The sequence below is a fragment of the Dasypus novemcinctus genome, chromosome 18 (genome assembly GCF_030445035.2).
Source record: "Dasypus novemcinctus isolate mDasNov1 chromosome 18, mDasNov1.1.hap2, whole genome shotgun sequence".
In the NCBI taxonomy this organism is placed as follows: domain Eukaryota; kingdom Metazoa; phylum Chordata; class Mammalia; order Cingulata; family Dasypodidae; genus Dasypus; species Dasypus novemcinctus.
In genome coordinates this window covers 82018575-82025791 of record NC_080690.1, presented here as the reverse complement: position 1 = coordinate 82025791, position 7217 = coordinate 82018575, and the positions used below count along the sequence as shown (strand labels likewise).

General features: G+C 48.6%; 1 long non-coding RNA gene across 1 annotated transcript; it reads left to right on the top strand.

Moving 5' to 3' along the window:
• Positions 1-553: 553 nt before the first annotated feature.
• On the top strand, positions 554-6998 carry LOC131274412 (uncharacterized). Its single transcript, XR_009181684.1, has 2 exons — positions 554-759; positions 6771-6998. It is a non-coding gene; the product is annotated as an uncharacterized lncRNA (long non-coding RNA).
• The last annotated feature ends 219 nt before the right edge of the window (positions 6999-7217 follow it).

Sequence of the window (7217 nt, the reverse complement as noted above, 5' to 3'; positions counted from 1 at the left end):
TTTATACCCCTAAGGCTGGGACACAAGCCCTTCCTCTGTTTCTCCATAGATTGGATATGTCAGAAGTTACAGCCTATCTGAGAAGATCTAATTTACCTGCACAGAAGTTTGTGATTAACCGCTTCCCCCATCACATTCCAACCATTTTAGTTTTTACCTGCTCCCCTTTGTCAAATAAGGAATGGAATTTAGTGCTGAATTGGTATTGACTTAGCTCTTTCTTAGGCATCTTTTTTACTGCCTATAGAACTGGCTTAAGCTGGTTTCCTTTGTTTAACCCAGGAGTGGGAGACTGAGGCAGTAGGCTGCCAGGTTACATTAATGAATATTTTGTTCCTTTACGTGAAAACTAAACCAATCTTCATTTCTTACATTCAAGACCATGACTGTCCCTGAGCCTGGGCGGAAGGTGCCCTCCAAGCCTGGGAGTGGCCTGGCGGCCACGTGGACTCCACCACAGTCCTACTAGGGCCCCTTCCCCGCAGAAGTGTGGCCTTGCCCCATGGGGTGTGAGTCTCCCATGGGCCTGCCTCTCGAGCTGGAGGGACAGGGCATCTTCGCAGTCAGAGCTCTCTCAGGCAAATTGAGAATAACAACTCCTCAGGCTGGTGGGTCATTTGCAAGTCGTCGCCCCACACCCTGGCCTCTGCTCCCTGCGCCTCCTGGAAGCCTCAGAGATGCAGCTTCTCAGGCCCCACCCAGACCCACTGGACCTGGAGCTCCGGGTTGGGCCCACGAGGAGTGGACCTCGACCTCCAGGTAACTCTGGTGCACTCGAGTTTGAGGAGCAGAGGGTGGAGAGCGGGGAAATGAAGATGACCAGGACACGTAGCTGAGCAGGGGCGCCCTTTCAGGGACAGCTGTCCAGTTCCTACAAGCCCTTCTTGGGGGTCTGTGCACTCAGGCTACTTAGGGAAACGCACTCCCAGAGGAGGCGTGTGCGGGTAGGACAGGCGGGGGTGCCCGGGGTCCTCTTGCATCCCTGAGGCTCCTGACATGGGCAGAACCGCCAGAGTAAAGCTCGGTCTGTCCTTCGAGGTGAGAGGTGGGTAGTACGGCTCCTGCCTTCAGCCGCCTGCCCATTAGGGTCTCGGGGGCTGGGAGCCCTGGGGAGCAAAGGAGCCGAAGCGCAGAAATGCCTCCTGCAGGTACATCCCCTGCCCTCTTGTTTCCTTTAGGAATCATGCAGAGGATATTCATTTTAAAATAGCAATTGTGGTGAGTGAGTATGTGCTGCTTCCCCTTTCTTTAGCCTTCAGAGAACATTGTTTTGTCTTTGGACATAAAATAGTAACATTTTATTGATGAAGACAAATTGGAAAATGGAAGTGATCACAGTAAATAATTGAAAACCCTATGTCCCATCACTGTAGCGACTGGTCCTTCCAATCCCTTTGTCTGGTCACACGTAGCCCTGCTTTCTGGGAGTCTGTGTTTCTGTGCATTTCCCCGGGCCAGAGGAGAGTGGGGGCTGGGGGCTGCGGTTGCTCCCGCCTCCTGACGCGGCCATCAGGGCCCCTGGCCTGTCCATGGGGGTACGAGTGTGGCTGGTGGTTGCGTGAGGCCCCAGGCATCTGCTGGTGTGAGAGCCTGTCCCGAGCCTGGGCACAGGACATCGGACACAGCAAAGGGCCAGGGTCAAGGGGGGAGGAGGCAGGTATTTAGTCAGGGAGGCTTTAGATAAGGATACTGTGACTTTATTGTTATTGTACTCAGGAGAGAAACAAGGTCTAGACGCGACAAGCTGCTTGCTGGCCAAGCACCAGTGCCGAGACACGCACTGTGGATCGTTTCTGGAGTTTAGACCTGAGTTTGGTGCCCAAGGAAACATTGAACAGAAAGCGTAGCAGGGGTTCAGAAATCTTCATCGACCGCTGAGTAAGTGAACGGCTCCAAGGAGGACCGTCTGGTGTAGAACGCGGGTGTAAGCGTCAGGGAGAACTTGACACGCTCAGTCCTAAAAGGCAGCTCTGCGCAGACCCTGCGGGCAGGGCCGGGGTCCCGCTGACCCCGCTCGTTGGTTGTCCCATTGCTGAGTCGAGCTCGGGGTAAATGTTCACTTAAACCGGCCTCTGTCTCAGCTGGTCCACGCTCTTTGCCCCTGGAAGGAATCCTAGAAACCGGGGCCTTTCCTGGGAAACGGTCTGTGGCTGTTTGGGGGGTGTCAGAGCCATGCAGACCACGGCCGCCCCCAGGAACCCGCCTTGTGGGGTCTGCGCTGCCTGTGGGGAGAGGAGACCCTGAATAGAAGTGGAGGAGCTTCCCCGCGGGATCCCTGGTCGGGCTGCCCTGCGCCGCGCTGGCAGGTTGGTGCAGGTGGGTTCCACGTCCTCCCAGCCCTCCTCGGAAGGAAGCTTCCCGACAACGCAGCTCCACGTGCCGCTGCTGCAGGCAGAAGAGTTACCCCGCGGTACCAGAGCTGGGACAGAGGCCGGAGGTGCCGGGCCCGCGCTTACCCCGAGACTCCACGCCGCTCCGGGCCCTGCCTCAGTGGCCTCCTCTGGTCCACGCTGTGGCCTTCGTTCTTTTCCACCTTCTGCACGAGCAGGTGCCTGGCACGAAGAGTGTGCGGCCCTGGACAGCTAGTGCTTCGGGGGTAGGTCGAGGACCTGGCCATGTGGGAACAGGTCAAGCAGGACAGGCCTCTGAGGCTGCAGGCAGGAGAGCAAGTGGGTTCGAGGACTTGAATTGACAGGCTTTCCAGGAAACGATAAGTGAAAGGCAGTTTTCCAAATCTTACCTCACTAGTAACCTCCTTTGTAAGCAGAAAGTACCTGAAAACTATGTATCAAAAAATAACATCTTATCTCTGAGAAAAGGGATTGCCAGTAATATTTTCCATCATTTTGATCTGTCATTTTTACAGATGAACTTGTTTCTTATAAAAATGATTAAAAATTACATAAATGTACAATAATTAAGGTAAGGCTAAAATATTCAAAGGGGTCAACATTAAAAATCAATATAAAATAAATTTAAAATGGCTGGATGACTTACAAATTTCTGGAGTTAATCATTAAGTGAATGAAAGTTAAAGACCTTTGACATAAAGTGATTGCATAAAACTGCACTCTCAGTCTGGCAGTGTCATTTGGCCTTGAATGAACTTGGTTGACATAGTTAAACTTTAGCATTCAGGAACCCCTTCTTGGAAATGGGAGAAATTATACAAGTAAGTGAGATTCACATTAAAAGGTTGTTTAAAATATTACCAGTTCATCAACATGTGAACATTATGCTGTTGTGGTCATGGGTTAATACGGCTTACACATTTTTTTCAGATCAAATTTGCAAATCTAAACTAATTTTATTAGTAGAGTCACAGTTTGGCATGAGCTTTTATTGTACAATCGGGTGGGACTGTTTCACAATTCAGTGAATTATAAGTTGTGTGACCTTGGTAAAAGTTACCAGAGACTGGGGGTGGTTATAGGACAAGGAGGTAAGGGAATCAAGTTAATAATGTCTAGGGAAGTGGACTTGGCCCAGTGGTTAGGGCATCTGTCTACCACATGGGAGGTCCACGGTTCAAACCCTGGGCCTCCTTGACCTGTGTGGACCTGGCCCATGCGCAGTTCTGATGCACGCAAGGAGTGCCCTGCCATGCAGGGGTGTCCCTGCATATGGGAGCCCCACACACAAGGAGAGCCACCCAGCGCAAAAGAAAGTGCAGCCTGCCCAGGAACGGTGCCGCACACAAAGAGAGCTTACACAAGATGATGAAACAAAAAGAAACACAGATTCCCATGCTGCTGACAACAACAGAAGCGGACAAAGAAGAACATGCAGCAAATAGACACAGAGAACAGTCAACTGGGGTGGGGGGAGTGGGGGAGAGAAATAAAATAAATAAATACATCTTTTTTAAAAATGTCTAAATCCCCTTCCTTTCAAAAGTACCTCTCCAATTCTTTGAAATTCTGCTTGCTTATTGACTTCATCAGGTTCCCCCATCCCATACAATTAAGTCTACGTAATCTCAGAAAGTTACCTGAGTAAGCTGCTGTTGGCTAAAGAGCCATTCCCTGTCCCCTACCCATTTTTATAGTGATGATCTAGAAAGCACCCACACCTATGGACTTTTCTCCCACAATCTCTCTGCCCTTTGTGCCCAGATCTGGTTCTTGGAAAAGTTTGTCTCCCTTGGCCCAAGGACACAGAGCCAGCTGCCTCAAAGACTGCTGCCCCTGGAGCCCCCAGACCAGCGTGGCAGGCTGTTTTTCTGGATGGATCCTGATTATGTGTGGCTTGAGAGGTTCCTTTCCCCAACATTGTACACAGTACTGGAAACCTGAGACCTCTGAGGGATGAGTCTGTAGTGAGGAATAGAGAAGCCACTGCACGTGCTCATTCAAAGTCAGAAAGGCAGAAGGCTGTGAAACAATGTCACTGATCACACGCCTGAAGGCTCTGTGTTGGTGGCGTGAGTGAGGTCCCATTGAAGCCAGTGGTCAGAGAGGCAGGACGGCGGTCAGTTACAATTCCAAGGGACGCAGCAAGTGGGCACTGCAGGGATGCAGAGGTCCTTAGAGGACAGACAGCTGATGAAGATTCTGGTGATTATGTGGGGCACTGTTAGAGGGGTCAGTGTGAGAGCAATTTCTATACAAAAAGATGCATCTGTCCTGAGGAGTGCAGAGTGATTTGAACTCATTCAGTGTAAAAGCCCTCAGGAAATGGTTGTGGCTCAACCAGCTGGGCTCCCATCTACCATAGGGAGGTCCAGGGTTTGGTTCCCAGGACCTCCTGCTGAGGCCACACTGGCCCATGTGGTGAGCTGGCCCACACAGAGTGCCAGCCCAAGTGGGAATGCAGCCCTGTGCAGGAGTGTCCCCCTGTGTGGGAATGGCACCCACAGGAAAGTAACCCCACACAGGAGTGCCGGTGATGCTGAGAGCTGGCTCTGCAAGATGATGCAACAAGAGACACAGAGGAGAGAAAATAAGAAAACATAGAAGAACATGGAGCTGAGGGGGCACAAGAGTGCAATCACCTCTCTCCCACTTCAGAAGGTCCCAAGATTGGTTCCTGGAGCTGCGTAATGAGAATTCAAGAAGACACAGAAGAGCACCCAGTAAATGGACAAAGAGAGCAGACAATGGGGGGAGTGTGGGATGGGGTGGGAGAAATAAATAAATCTTTTAAAAAGAAAGTAAGAACCCTGAGGTTTGTTTGAGAACCTGTAGAGATGGGCATCAGCGTGTGTGGCATGAAATAAGCCTGGGCATGCTTCTGAAGGAATGCACAGATTAATTGGGCAAATTAGTGTGGATCTTGCAATTCAAGAATTAAGGAAGTATCTGAAAGGCAATGGTAGCCCACAGAAAGGACTTAAATAGAGAAAGGATATGAGAGTGTATTTTAAGATCCTTGTGGCCACTCTATGCTGAAGGACTTAGAAGGTTGAGGTTTAAAGGAGAAAAGATATGGTATCTAAGCAGGTAGGGCAAGCAACGACTGTGGTTAGAACTTGGACTGTGAGAGAGAAGATGGCAATATTTTGACCATAGGTTCAAAGTATTTTTGCTCACTGGTTGGGGTAAGACAGTGTTTCTTAACCTCAGCAGTGTTGCCATTTGGGCACGATTTTCCTCTGTTTTGTGGAGCTGTCCTGTACACGGTGGAGTGTTTGTAACAATCTCCCCTCTACCCACCCTCCACCCCAGTCACAATAATCTAAAATTACTTCAAACATGGCCAAATGTTTCTTGGAATCACCTGATTAGGGATCGAGAGTGAGGGAAGCTCACGTACATTTCTGAGGTTGCAACCAAGGAAAGCGGGTGAATGTTGGTGTGGGCCTTCAGTCTGAGAGACTGGAGAGAAGCATAACTGGAGAGGCTGGCAGGAGGAGCAAGTGACTCCATGGCTTACGTGTCCCAGAAGTCATGTGAGTGACGGGAAGATGCAAATGGGTTTAAGCTGGCAGCCACAGTAGTGACCACCATGACAGCACACTTGCACTGTGCACCAAGGGGATGTGTGGTGTATTTGCTTAAGAAAATTAAGGGCCAGGCATGTTTTGTTCTGCTGCCTGACTAGGACTAGTGTAACTGAACCAAGTATTTTAGTACAGGTGCAGACAGCTCTGGTAGAAAACAATGGGCTAATTACATCATAAACAAAAAATGAAATACCCAGAGATGGGCTCCAGAAGTTCCATGATGAAGTGCAATACATTTTTTGGCACCTCTGCCTCTACAGCTTCCTCCAGAAGGCTGCTAATGGCCACAGCACTTGTGTGTAGTAAGTCTCTTCGCAACTCATTCAAAGTCAGGAAGCAGGTGGCCATGTGTGCCAGGGCATTGTCCTCTGGTTTACTTTTTAAAAATCAGAACAGGATCTGTCTTTCCTTTCTGAAGCCTCCCAGGACATTTTCTCTTATAGATCATTTCCAGGGATCAAGTCACATGGTCAACCCTATCTTTGATAGCATAGTAACTAAGAGATTTGTGCCATATGAAGGAGTAAGAGGTAATAGTTAGGAGATTCTTTGAAGAGGAGTGAGCCAGCAGTTGAGCAGTAATAGCTAGAGAAGGAGGACAAACCAGGTGAGTATTGCCTTATGGAAGTCAAAAGAACAGCGTGGTTCTAGAGTGAAGAGTTCATTGAATGCCACTAATGAAACTGGTAAGACAGTGAACGTAAGTAGCCATTGGATTGGTGGTCATGACACATCACTGGTAAATAACATAATGGCTTTATGATGTAGCTACAAAGGCAAAAGTCAGTTTGAAGTAGGTGGCACTCTTTTTTCTTCCTTTTTGTAGGAACCAGTTGGATGTTGAAGATCATCAGTCTGATCCTCTTCAGGGGAGATTCCCAGCTGAGATCATTCACAATGGCTAGAGAATACATGTGTTGAAAATCAGAAAGGCCTTACAAGCTAAATTCCAAGTTTTTCATATGTCCTAATAATGTCCTTTTGAGCCATTTCCCCTATATTATTAGATCCAGTCCACTATCATGTATTACATTTAATTGTCATTATCTCTTTAGTTGCCTTTGCTGTTTTTTTAAATCACATTGTAGAAACATATTACAGCATTAACTTCCCCATCTCAACCATACCCAAGCATAACATTCATGGGATTTAATCACATTCACAGTACTGTGCTACCCTCACCACCATCAATTACCAGAACTTTCCATCACTCCAAAAAGAAACTCTACACCCATTATTCATTAACTCCCCCAATGTTTAGAAAATAGATGAT